Source organism: Diadema setosum, chromosome 10, assembly GCF_964275005.1.
Source record: "Diadema setosum chromosome 10, eeDiaSeto1, whole genome shotgun sequence".
NCBI lineage: Eukaryota > Metazoa > Echinodermata > Echinoidea > Diadematoida > Diadematidae > Diadema > Diadema setosum.
In genome coordinates, this window is record NC_092694.1 from 30,086,674 (window position 1) to 30,100,358 (window position 13,685).

The following is a 13,685-nucleotide window of genomic DNA, read 5'->3' on the forward strand; positions in this document are numbered from 1 at the left end:
GTGTATAGATAATGCGCACCTAAGCATGGGTGTTGAATGTCTTCGGACTGATTGGCAGCACAGATTGAATATGTTTATCGCAACGACGATCAATGCTACCCTGGCTGTACTGAGAATACAGCGATTAGCTGCGTAATGTACCGTGAAAGACGAAGTAATGAAACATGTTTTTTTTTTTCTTTTGCAATAAAGCGATCATCAAGTAAAACCTAATTCCCCTAGACTTACTGACTCCGTAAATGGAAGCTTGCATTACACTGACTATATTGCAGAATCCTAACCAGCCTTATCTGCCAGCATGGCAATTTTAAATGTAAGCAAAATTACACATGCACTTTAGACGAAAACTCCGAACATCATCGGCAAAAAGAAAAGAACACGAAACAAAACAAAACAAATTCCAAGGGACGTCCGTGCATTCATCACTCTTGTGAGCATCAGCAGCACGTTGATTTATCGAGCGCCCTCATCGGCACGTTCTGTATAGACAATTCAGATGACAGACATGTCAACTAGATGTGGTTACGTAAAAATCAATGGAAATGCCGAAGGTCACCATTGAAACTATTCTCCTTTGTTTCCCCCTAGAAATTACACGTTGAAAAACTATATTTTAACAAAAATGAGAAGGCGTTATTATTGGACATGGAGGTTGCTACTATATGAATGACATGTTGAGGAAGAATGCAAACAAAGTCGAAAGTCAGTGACATTTGTTAATAATAAAGTTGTGGTATGGCGCCTTTTATTATTAGCACATTTTTTTGATATCTCAGCCATTTGAAAACCAATTTTCATCAAATAAACGTTGAATCCTTCTTAAAATTACATGCTCTTTCATATTTCAAAAGAGGCTTTTCATTATCTCATTTAGGAATGTTCAAAACATGAATCCCCACCTCAGCCAGTACTGTACAGTCCCTTTAAGCAGGATGCTTGTAAATTTAAAATTCAAATAACTGCTTTAGAACAAGCGTTATACCTGACGTAAGATATTTATCTCGACATTAAAACAGACCTGGAAATCGCAAATTAGCTTCTGAAGACAGAGGGCCCCATAGTACTATTATAAAAGAAAATCAAACTAAAAAGAAATTATGACAGCTATTCAAGACTCTCAGGAAATTCAAAGCAAAACGCATATATACCAAGCTGTTAGGACGGATCTAATGCAACAATTTTCTATTGCACAAACTTTATAGTATAAAGCACTATGTTTTAAGAGCAACGGGACTGATGATGGGACTTGGAACTTGATGATAGAAAAATCAGCAACTAAACTTCTTCTTTTAAGAAAAGAATTAAAGTTATACTGCCCCAATGGACGCTTTATCCCCAAGCGTGTAGAAAATTGCAGGTACAATATTTCCCTTTACAGATATTCAATGCAAAGCCAGCAATGAAACCAATCCGATTGAGACGGCTGTCACTACAGAGGGATTTGTTGAAATTGAAAATATAAATAACCTTCTTCTGGTATCCTTCTTCCATCCAAATATGATTCAACCATCTACCATTCGAGATTTGTACCAATGTGATGACAGCAGATGGAGTAGAATGCGGCCATGTCAACAAAAACATGTTTCCGATATCCAAATATTCAGAAAAAAAAATCAACCAACAGAATGCTTGGCAGGTAACTCGTAGGGTATGTGATTATGCCCCTGGGGTAGGGCGAAATGTACACAACACATTAATAAACCAATCAACGTTGTTTCCGCTAGTCCCATAAGCATCATAAATACGTTGGCCCACTTCGCTAGAGTCTCCCTGATCACCAAAACATGCAATAAAGTGTCATGCGACGCGTTCAAATGTGCGTCTGCGAAGCTCGCAAAATTCCAAAACATAAATTGAACTGGGCGTTGAGTTGACCGTTTTTAAGGGGCATTCCAGACGATTTTCATCAAAAGAAATCAAATCATGTAGTAGGGCCTACATAAATCGACAGATCCATGTATAGATTTGTAGAATTTATTGTGGTCTTTGAGCAGAGAAACCAATACTCTGAAAAATCTTAAACAAATCACACTGAACGGTGTTGATGACATAGGAGCCTCACGTATTTCAGAAAATTAATGTAGCAGTGTAATTTCATTACAATACCGCTTAATCGACAAGTTCACCTGTGTAGAGTATTATACCTTCTTGTTTTGTTCTGTTTCCTAGAGCCCCAACTAATGCATTCTTATGGTGAGATTGCCATGTCATTATCCTTACATGTTCATTGCAATTCGCTATACATTTTGAAAACATTCTTATTCCTCATCCCAATTACTATAAAATTCTAAAACTCTTTACTCAGTATCAGTAATATATCGGTGTTCAGATGTACAAATCTGAAAATCATCTGGAGGTCTCCTTTAAAGTCGACTAGCGCCTGAGTGTCTTCAGAGATAACAGAGATCATAAATCGTCATTTTTTTTTTCTAATCGTAAACTATTTCGTGTGTAAATAATTCACGACAAATGATATCGGGTAAGACAACTGATACACTACGCATCTATACATGCTATCTGAAACAAAATACAACTCATTATTTTAAACAGAAATAACATACTGATTATCGTATAATTGAACCAGGCTATTGACCTTTTTATTAGCCCTCCACCCTGCAGGCTGTAATATTGTAGAGTTTGAAAATCAGAATTAGAGAGACGGTTCTTAAAACTTTACATTTCTTGCTAGACGTACAGATGACTGTATCAATGAAGAGGGAATAAGAAAATTATAAAAAATAATGTGAAGACATGCATTATACGATTAGATCTGAAACTTGACAGTTGATTCGGGCAACGACACGTTATGGCATGTATAAATAATATACACGTATACGTCAATTTTGATTTATAATTATACACAAACTTTGATATACCTGAAGACAAAACCAACAGACGGAGTCAGACTTGTAGGTTCCACGGAAGGTCGTAAACGACATCTTAGTATACTGAAATCGTAAAGAATGTTACGGGAACTTTGACCAATGTGATCAGAACCAGGACCATAACTTTCTTTTACTTGCTGTGTAAGTATGATGACATTGTCATTCAACACCGTGGGAACTGGTTCTAAACAGGGAGGTGGGAACCTCCCTGTTCTAAACAACCCCACCTCGCCCGAGTTTTCATGTGCGCACCTGGTTCCATAAACCCAAGCTATTTAACGTAAGACTGTGACATCATGACTTCTGTACTTTATCGTAATAGACCAGTTCGTAATTTCACTTTGCGCATGAGCAGAAAACGGTCACTTGTACCAACAGGCATTTTAGTTTGTTAATTCACTGAGATAAGCACCTGTGATGCCATGACTATTCACATGATCCGTATGGTGCTTGCCAGCGCATCCACCTGACAGCAAGCCTGGTATTAATATCAAATTAAAGAAAAAGGTTGTTATTGCATTCAATATAAAACAATTAGATGGATGCCTGCTAGAATGTCATCTACGGCCTATTCTGGTTACCTGGTCTAAACGAAAGTTCATTACTTTGTCTGAACACGAATTCCATAAATCGTTACGTGTGGCAGGCTTATGCATTTTGACTACTTTAGTGCTTAACCAACTGAGAAAAAAAAAGAAGAAAGGTCATTTGTACCAATGTATGCATGAGCTAATTACCAACTGGCTTAAAATGTGTGCAGCATATTGAAGTTCAAACCAGGGAGATTCCATACAGGAATGTAATCACTCACTTAAACGCAACTGGAGTTTCTTATCCTGTTTCCCAAAGTATCATTCAGATTACGACATGAAGTGCAAACAATGAGACCGCTATCGACACAACCGTCAGCAACTCCCCGTCGATAGCTCAGTTGGTAGAGCGGAGGACTGTAGAGGTAATCTCACTGATATCCTTAGGTCGCTGGTTCGAATCCGGCTCGACGGAGTGGTTAAGACTTTTTTTCTCTCTCTCTTTGTCAAATTTTTCCTCTCATGTCTCATTGCTCATCTTTCCTTTGAACTAGAAAAATCATTCGATTTTTTTTTTTTTCTGGCTATATACATTCTACGGATTTGAAGAGGCAATTTTTCTGAAAAGCTTTGATTACTTCTTTAGTAAAAAAAAAAAAAAAATATACTCAAACATATCAGTCATTCTCACGAGCATGTGAACATGGTGAATAGATAATCATGGATAATGATAATGATACTACTATTACTACTACCAGACCTACTACTACTACTATTACTGCTCTTACTACTACTACTACTACTACTACTACTACTACTACTACTACTACTACTACTACTACTAGTACTACTACTACTACTACTACTACTACTACTACTACTACTACTACTAACTACTAGTATTATAAGAACGACTTATAGTAATAATAATGATGATAATAATAATGATAATAATAATAATAATAATAATAATAATAATAATAATAATAATAATAATAATAATAATGATGATAATAATAATAATAATAATGATAATGATAATAATAATGATAATAATAATAATAATAATGATTATAATAATAATGATAATAACGATAATGATAATAATTCAAAGTACTTATAATGCGCCAATTCCACATGATTGTGCTTAAGGTGGAGTGGAAATAGAGTGGATAGAGACACGCCTGTCTTCAGCCATCGAATGCCTGCTTTTTACCTCGCTATGTTTGCACTCATGTAGTTACGTCTGTACACCATTAATTACTAATCTTTTATTTCAATTTTTCAATTCCATTCTATTCAATTCAATTCCTTTCCATCATCAACAAAATATTATATGGATGCATCTGTCGGTTCATTTTTTTTTTTGAGCAATATGTATATTTGAAAAAAAAAAACCCAACAAAGATCATGAGATATAATGCAATAATACATACAAACTGAGTACAGAATACTGACACGTATATCGGGAAAACAATGCACTTTGCAATAGAAATGAAGAAAAATGTGAAACATTTGAAAAGAGCTACCTACCAAGATCATTGAAAAAAAAATCGTTTCGTGGCGCATTATTGAAAGAGTTGCTACTCTTGACTGCCAGAATTTTTTTTTTCTTCTTCGAGGAAACTATCCACTCGATTGAAAACAGCAGTAGTTTCTGTGTTAAGCAATGTTTCAGTCCTCAGAGAGAACTCGTTATTACACGTGCAGTTGTTCATATATCATTATTAGGGTGCACGACATTGGTGAAGTGACCCCCCCCCCCCCCCCGCAGAGATAATAAGAACAATATTTTCTATGCCCCCCCCCCCCACACACACACACCTATGTAGGATCTATCATTTGCGCTTTTGAATGTTTCTATAACAGGTATAATTATGATGCCATCATCAGCATCATCATCTATTATGAGAAGGTGGAGTGCTGCTGGTATGAATGATATTTGTCTTTTAGATTAACTTGATATCATTCGATTCATAGTAGTTAATCGCAGATGAATGCTAAAAGCATGCTTGGCTATTACAAATACATAGCCTGTACACGCAAGCGCTTATCATCGGAAAGCACCTTTTTACTGTTATCAGTTGCGATCCTGAATTTCTGAAGATATTACGTTAAAAATTAATTGAGAGAAAACAACAATAGTTGTTAATTCTTCGACGTAACAAAACGTGATAGAGAAACGTGAATTTAGCGTTTCAATGCAATCGAGATATTCGTGTTTATGTGGTCTAACAGTATCCAGTGAAACAGTGTTAGCAAGAAAAGATACATTATACATACCGGTAACTAACTCGCAAATATTATGGTCAGTCGCTAGGGGTCGCTACACGCTGCCGTAAATTATACATGTACATGCTTGTGCGGTTTATACCATACCTTCCAAATGGCCGTGTGAAACATGTACTTTGACCAGCGTGGTTCTTTCAAAGCACGACAACCGTTCCTGCGTGTAGTGTGTACTGGATTACGCAATCAGCGTTCGCACGTGGTACCTGCCTGACCTATTTTCATACGGGAAGTCTTTGATTGTTAGAATGCATGCCATCCTTATGATAATTTCTACACACGCTAAACAATGACTCACTCGGCCGCAGACGGCGCATCGTGCTTTCGATACTAGTCAAAAACGAGCGCCCTCACAGGCAGCTACCCGTCGATAGCTCAGTTGGTAGAGCGGAGGACTGTAGAGGCACACTCACTGACATCCTTAGGTCGCTGGTTCGAATCCGGCTCGACGGAGTGGTCCTTTTTTTTTTTTTTTTAACTTTATCTCTTTTGTTGTACGTATTTATTAAATAACATCGCTGATTCTTAAGGGTCATCTATATTTCCTGTTCTTGATTACCTTTTTTATTTTATTTTATTTATTTTTTTTTACATACAGTGTATATACCTGTATAAAGGCATAAGATATTGATTGATTGAATGATAGGATGACTTTTTATTGACATGATATTAATTCATCAATAATATTTATACTAAAATATCTACCTACGACTCTCTTCCTCCTTCTGTCTGTCTGTCTGTATAATATTACAATAATATGTGCATGTTCACAGCTGTGTGTTTACAATAATTATTTTCATCACCTCATTTATTATTTTATTCATCTATTTATCCAGACTAAACTGCTCGGGTAGCCATGCACTGAAGTTATCACAATGGGTTTGTTTTAGTTCTAAATTGACTGGTTGGAGGGTTTGTTTAAGGATTTATGACAATACAATAATGCGAGGAACATGCTTTAAAAAAATCAATTTATACTTTGTACGTGCGCAGCCTTTCTTGTTGTATGTACACACTACTAATCAAAGAGAATAGGAACGCACAACAGTATTAACGATAATCAAATTAAAGGAATAGTATGGTTTCGGTTGAGATGGGGCTTTTTGTTTCCAACATTTGTTATGATATATATATATATTTTTTTAGATAATGAAGAACCTCTTATGAGATTTGATGAAAATCGATGTTGAAATGGCTGAGATATCCAAAAACAAAGCGATCCTAATAAGAGATGGGACCCATCTTTTATTAGGATCGCTTTGTTTTATTTTGTTTTTCGTCATCTCGACCATTTCCCGTTCGATTTTTATCAAATAAACATTGAAATTGTATTAGAATTATATACTCTGTAACATTTCGTAAATTGGTTTCTAAGTATCTTGCAAACAGTTAAAAGCTGAATACTCACCTCAGCCAATACTATAACCATCCCTTTAATAGTATCTGCATTGATTTAAGTGAAATATAGGAGAGAACAGAAAATCGTCCCTAACCCTCCCCAGCCTATATCTTTTTTTTACACATCCGGCTCACGTTTCTGCCCCCGCCCCCCTCTCTCTCCGCGTGTATCAACCGTTTCCCTATATAAAATGCGAGTTTTGTATAATCACCAGGGGCATAATGAAGTTGGAAATTTATTTTATCAACACGACATCTATCTACATAATTATATTATAATTATAAAGAAGCTTCGTTCAACAATAAGAAATTCCTTCCATGTATGGGTTATAGAAGTTTTGATCTCTTTTTCTTTTCAAAACTTAGTGGGTACCTGCTCTTTCCAGCTCAGCCATAATTAAAGGAGATTTATTCTTTTGAAGTTTTTTTTTTTTTTAATCTTTGCATATCCAGGTGATCTAAAGAAATATAGTTACAAATATGCCCAAATCATATATAACACGTGTATTCAAAATACCATTTTGCCCACATAACTGATTATCAGCTATTTGTGATATAACTCGATATATTTCAACATACATCTATGCATATCAGTTTCTTTAAGAGCTTCAAGATTACACAACATTACGGTATAATCTCCGTCATCAGGCTGGACTTAAAGGAAACCCGTCAGCAACGTTCTTTAACCCTATAAAGCCCAAGCTATTTTGACCCCTTCCAGGTCCAAGGGGGGGGGGGGGGGGGGGCACATTGTGCCCCCCCCCCTATATAACTTCTTTATCATATGATGTATCACCGTCATATTTGGCACATGGGTAGAGCAACTCATACTCTACATGACCCAACATTTAAAATTTCTCAAGGTCACCTATTGAGGGCGCTATTTGCCAAAATACACAGAAATACATAGGAAATATGCTAAAATCATATTTTTTCTTTATATTTCTTTATCCCATGTGTATATGTTTTTATTTTATATCAATCATTTTCACATTTGGCACAAAGGAAAAGCAAGTCAACCTTCATTATTTGTTATGGTTAAAATTTCTCAAGGTCAACATGTGGGGGCGCTATTCATTACAATATAAAGAAACATATGAAACCTATGATGTATTGCTTGGGATAGGTACAAATATTGGTATCACATCTAATATTTCCATAATATTGGAATTCTGAGTTTGCATATTGATAATATTATCAACAAGTGATATTACAGGCAAAGCTCGTGTGACAATGTCACAAAATAAAAGGGTAGTCTTTGGAAAATGCTGTATTTTAGATTATTTCTATCATATCTATTGTTTGATGCCTACGTCATACAAAAATAAAGGAAATAATAAGAAGACCATTTCAGAGTAATATTTGACCATAATTACTTCACATTTTGGTCTTTCAACAAATTACAGCCAAGAAAACCCTCATTTCATTCATTATTATGTTGTTGATTGAAATTTGAACAGAAAAACATGCAAAATCTGATGAACATGGTTGTCAGTTTACGGTTGCCATGGCAACCAGCAATATCAGACATAGCTAAATTATATATCAAAATGCTTGCAATAAGATTTTAGGAAAAGTCACCAAATTTGGTTGAAATCGGGTAAAGGGTGTAGGAGTGGCGAATGAAAATTTGGTAGGGGGGCACAATGTGCCCCCCCCCCCCCTTGGGCTTTATAGGGTTAACAGCAGTTAAAGTTGGCTTAAAGGGGAAATCCATCCCCCAAAATAAACTTTGTGAAAAAAAAAATGAAAAAAAAAATCTTACAGAACGTTCCAAAAAAAAAAGGACAAAAATCAAATAAGAAATAAGGAAGACACTTCACATTTCACATTAAAAAAAGAAGAAATTGACCAGTTTTTCTGAATATTCAAATAAGCGAGGTGATGATGTCATGTCCTCACAATTTTTCATGTTTGTTATAGATATGAAATTCGGAAAATTGTAATTTTTAGCTATGCAGGTAAAAGCATATTCCCTGCAAAATATATCAGCGATGTATAGATTTTGATTCATCCAGGTAGTATGCTAAAAGCGTGTAGATTAAATCATTAAGTAAGTCCAGTCCAACTATGTAATCTATCACGATTTTTACTGGTCAAGAAGTGTCTTGCGAAAAAATTCATAGTTTCATAGTGTAATAACTTCCTTATTTTTTATCCGATTTTAATCTTTTTTTATATTGTTCTGCAGGGATTATTTTCTCTTTTTCATGAAATTGATAAAAAGTTGGAGTGGATTTTTTCTTTAAAGTTTCATTCATAGGAATGTCATGGCTTGAAGGAAAATTAAATGCTCTTTTTAAAAGAATACACGACTCTCCCCCCCCCCCCCCCCATGACTGATCGTTGTTTGATTTGATTCTATTTACAATCATGATTTTATAATTTATACTCGCACACATCACTACAGGTTTCTACATGGGGAATGATTCAAATTCAGCTATTCAAATTCTTGACCATCACGCAGACCGGCCAATACTAGAACCAAAATTTTCTTGCACAGAGCTCCATCTATTTTTTTTTTTCTGCGACACAAAAAATGCGAACAGTATACTCTATACCTGTATAGTAAAGTCTAAGCCAGGCGGTGTCCATCTATAACATTACGCACTGTACATACAGACGAATATTGAATATAATATGAACTCTAAGAACACACCTGTCGTTCAACTCCCCGTCGATAGCTCAGTTGGTAGAGCGGAGGACTGTAGAGGCAAACTCACTGATATCCTTAGGTCGCTGGTTCGAATCCGGCTCGACGGAGTGGTGAATATTTTATTTTTTCTTTTTTTTCTTTTTCCCTCTTACGTGCTTATTGTCATATCTTTTGTCTTAAGGTTTCGAAGTTGCACGGATTTTAATTTTTGGAGCGTTTACTCTTTACTCAAAATATTGAGTTAGTCTCACTAGCAGGTATACAGGTACACTTATGAGAAGAAACGCATCCATCTTTAGCAATGAAAGAGCTGAAATTCAACAATGACACTACATGTGCTTGACATTGATGGTGTTAATGCCAATGGGGTTATACAGCTCGTTATTCCGAAGGTTCGTTATTCCGAATTTCATTTACGGATTAATGAATCTCTGGAATAACGAACCTTCGGAATAACGCCACAAATGTTCGGATTAACGAACCTCTAGGTATAGGGAATTTGCGTGTTTCGGATCAACGAACCTTTGGAATAACGAACCTTCGGAAAAGCGAACCTTCGGAACAGCACCCTGTACATTTAACACCACAAATGAGTAGGCCTACATGTACACTGGGAATTTGACACCAGCTCGGTGTTTCATATTTAACACCCGACTTATTTGCAGTGTACTGCGTGGGTTTGGACACAATGGTGATGGTGTTTTCTACGCACATCACATTTTCACTTGGCAGCCCAAGTGGGGGAAGATTTCTCAATTTCATTTTTTCCACTCGATTGTTTCCTGTGTTATCTGCTTCAGTTCTCATGTGAACTGCAAGTATAATGTACACGTGTGCGTTTTAGTGTGCACAGCAATATTGTAGTGGAGTATACCCACCCCCCAACACAATCCGTTTAACAGTGGACCATAGACAGGGGCGGATCTAGCTTTTTATAAAGGGGGGGGGGGTTGGGGCGGTATGCGAGGGAGCTTAGCGACCGAGCCCGAGCGAGCGGAGCGAGCGAGGGGGGAGGGTGTGGGAGGGGGGTTTCCCCCCTCCCACAGTAGGGAGAATTTTTGAAAATCTGTGCGTGAAAATGGCGTTTTCTTGCATCTAAAGCACCACTATTTTTGGTATAGAGGTCATTGCCATAAATAGAAAAAATAAAATTACAAGTTAAAAAAAAAAAGATAAGATAAAAAACAAAATGGTCCCCGGATTTTTTTTTTTTTTTTTTTTTTTTTGGGGGGGGGGGGGGGTTGCAACACCCCCCCCCCCCCCCCTCTAGATCCGCTTCTGATAGAGCCATGACATGGTTGGACCTACTATGGAAAGATGTGACAGGAGGGAGAAAATTTTGTCCTTTTGAATGTTTATCAATTTTATCATTAAATTTATCATTTTGGTCTACAGTAATTTTAGATCAATGTGAAGTTCAGCAAGACTGACTGGCTACACATGGAAACGTTTGATGTTGTTTGGTTTTCTTTCTTTTTTTTCGCAGGGGACCTTATTACTCGTATCAATAAGCCTACATGACAATTCTAAATTACTGTAAAGCGCACCATTGTGTAAACAACAATGAGGGGAAATTAATAATTTGTTATTCCTTCTTTGACACCCTTCCCCCCCCCCCCAAAAAAAAAAACCCCAACAACAATCAAACAAAAAACCAAAAACAAACAAACAAACAAAAAAGTCCTATTTAGGCGTAAATAAAAGTTGTAATATATCACCGAATATGAAGACTTTGGATCTATACAATCACCCTTATTTCGAAATCATTTTACATCCACAATTTTGTACGAAACGATGAAAGTAAAATGCCGGAAAACAAGAAAAGAAAAACTCGAGCAGGTTTAAGGGTAATATTGATAAAGAGGGGCCGTCGCGCTCGGTGCATTTCTAAACAGAAGCCGGTCCACTTCAGTTTTATATTGACTCGCGTTTGTCGAGTAAATCTTTGGAAATAGGATTAAGGGGGTATGGGAGGGCGTAACTTGAATTCAGAGCGTGACTAAAACCCGTGCTAATAGGCCTCATTACCTCCCTTCGATTCTTTTATCCTTTTTTTTCTTTTCTTTGCACTGACGTGCCGACGAAAACACTAGGCGACTGTTTTGATGGAATTCGGCTTGGCTGACTGCCTTCGATTGATTTTCAATTGTCATTCCCTCCTCTGTAATGACACACTAACCTCACATATTTAATCCTTTAACCTCGTCTAGTAGGCCATGCCATTGCATCTCCTTTCGTGCATGATTTTGTTGATAGGCGTAGCTTTACCTTTTGCTTATTGCTAGGCCAGGCAAGGTGCTATAGAACGATATTATGTTTGATATTGTGTAACTATTTTAAATACACCGTTGCTCAACATACCTTCTGCATAATGAACGTTTTCTTAACAATTTGTACAAGTCCATCCCCCTTGTTTATTGACGAACAGGTTGAGTTGATCAGAATTAGCAAGTTCATAGGGCAGGCACAGTTGTACTCCCTCCTCCCCCACCCCTCCCCCCCCCCCCCCCCGCGCAAAGGAAAATAAAGTGAAAATAAGATATCATATATATATATATATATATCTATATCTATATATATATATATATATATATATATATATATATATATATATATTCTGTACAAAGGATGATTTGTGAGCAGGTTTTCAAACATTTTTTAAGGGGCTTTATCAATTATTTATAATCAACGTTTCCATTTGGTTTGTGGAGTTGGGAATGAAACACAAAATAAACTCCCACTGTGTTAACTATTTGCTCAAATAGAATGGCTAGTTAACTTAATGTTTGCTATCAGATACATTGCGTGTATGTTGGGGAAGCTGCTACGTATAGAGATCATTGACCGAACATCGATCTCTGTGACAAACGCCCTCATTGACTACGTGGAGGCAGGTCGTGTCAAACAAAGGAATCCCCAAGGTCAAGTCGATAGCTTGAGCACACACCTGCGCTCGCCATTTACACCTTGCCTGGTGGCGATTCTATTGTCTTTTTGGGACAATAGCTGAAACATTTGGCTGTACACCTGAGTGAAAAGTGCCAAGGCGCTAACTACGCACGGACCCGTTTCCCCACCCCTCCTCCCGGACCAAAATGAAAGTCCAAACAAGCAGACATATTACAAAGAAAATTAAAACAACAACAACAACAACAACGACTACAACAACAACAACAACAAACCTATCTCTGTGTTGTTGTTGTTGTTGATGATGAATTGGGATGGTCATAACTGGTATAATAATTACTGTCGTTGTAGTCGCTGTTATGTATATTGAAGTTGTCAGCGAGTGATGAACCGAGTATATGACAGGATGCCAAATCATGTAAATTGATAAGCGTAATTGCGAAAAATAATTTCAGGCAATGTAAAGATAAATACCCCGTCCATTCTTTTGTCCGGGAGACCTTTAATAAACCTGCATTGTGTTTGTTTAAATGAGAGAATCTCTGAATTCAAGTCCTCTTCTTTCAACACGATGACCATGCCTGGCGAATGTCTTTGCTATAAAGATTGGATTGTCAAGGAAAAGTCGTTTTCTTCTCTACGGTTGAGCGTATACGCCACAATAGAGAAATCCTTGCGAAAACCAGAGCAAGTCCTTCCGTTTACATGTGATCTCTGAACAAATTACTTTTTTTAACAAGTTGTCTTTGGTAATATCCCAAGCACGAAAACATGTTACATGTTATTTTATTTGTTTGTTTATGCTTCATGCTACAAAGGTCGGCTACAAATACGAATACATAATCAAATCGTATGAAAATGATTATTGAAATTTTACGAACAAACTTGCTGGGGGCGCTGTGATATAGTGGATAGGACTCCCGACACCTAATTTGAGGACCCGGGTTCGATTCCCACCCAGTGCTTACGTCCTTGCTGGACAAACATTTTTACCCACTATGTCCCTCTCGACCCAGGTGT

At 36.9% G+C, this 13,685-nt stretch overlaps 3 non-coding genes across 3 annotated transcripts; all 3 read left to right on the forward strand.

Moving 5' to 3' along the window:
• The first annotated feature begins 3,801 nt into the window (after positions 1-3,801).
• On the forward strand, positions 3,802-3,890 carry Trnay-gua (transfer RNA tyrosine (anticodon GUA)). Its single transcript is given in 2 exon segments — positions 3,802-3,838; positions 3,855-3,890. It is a non-coding gene; the product is annotated as a tRNA-Tyr (tRNA).
• Positions 3,891-6,068: 2,178 nt separating this feature from the next.
• Trnay-gua (transfer RNA tyrosine (anticodon GUA)) lies at positions 6,069-6,157 on the forward strand. Its single transcript is given in 2 exon segments — positions 6,069-6,105; positions 6,122-6,157. It is a non-coding gene; the product is annotated as a tRNA-Tyr (tRNA).
• Positions 6,158-9,776: 3,619 nt separating this feature from the next.
• Positions 9,777-9,865, forward strand: Trnay-gua (transfer RNA tyrosine (anticodon GUA)). The gene is given in 2 exon segments: positions 9,777-9,813; positions 9,830-9,865. It is a non-coding gene; the product is annotated as a tRNA-Tyr (tRNA).
• Positions 9,866-13,685: the final 3,820 nt, after the last annotated feature.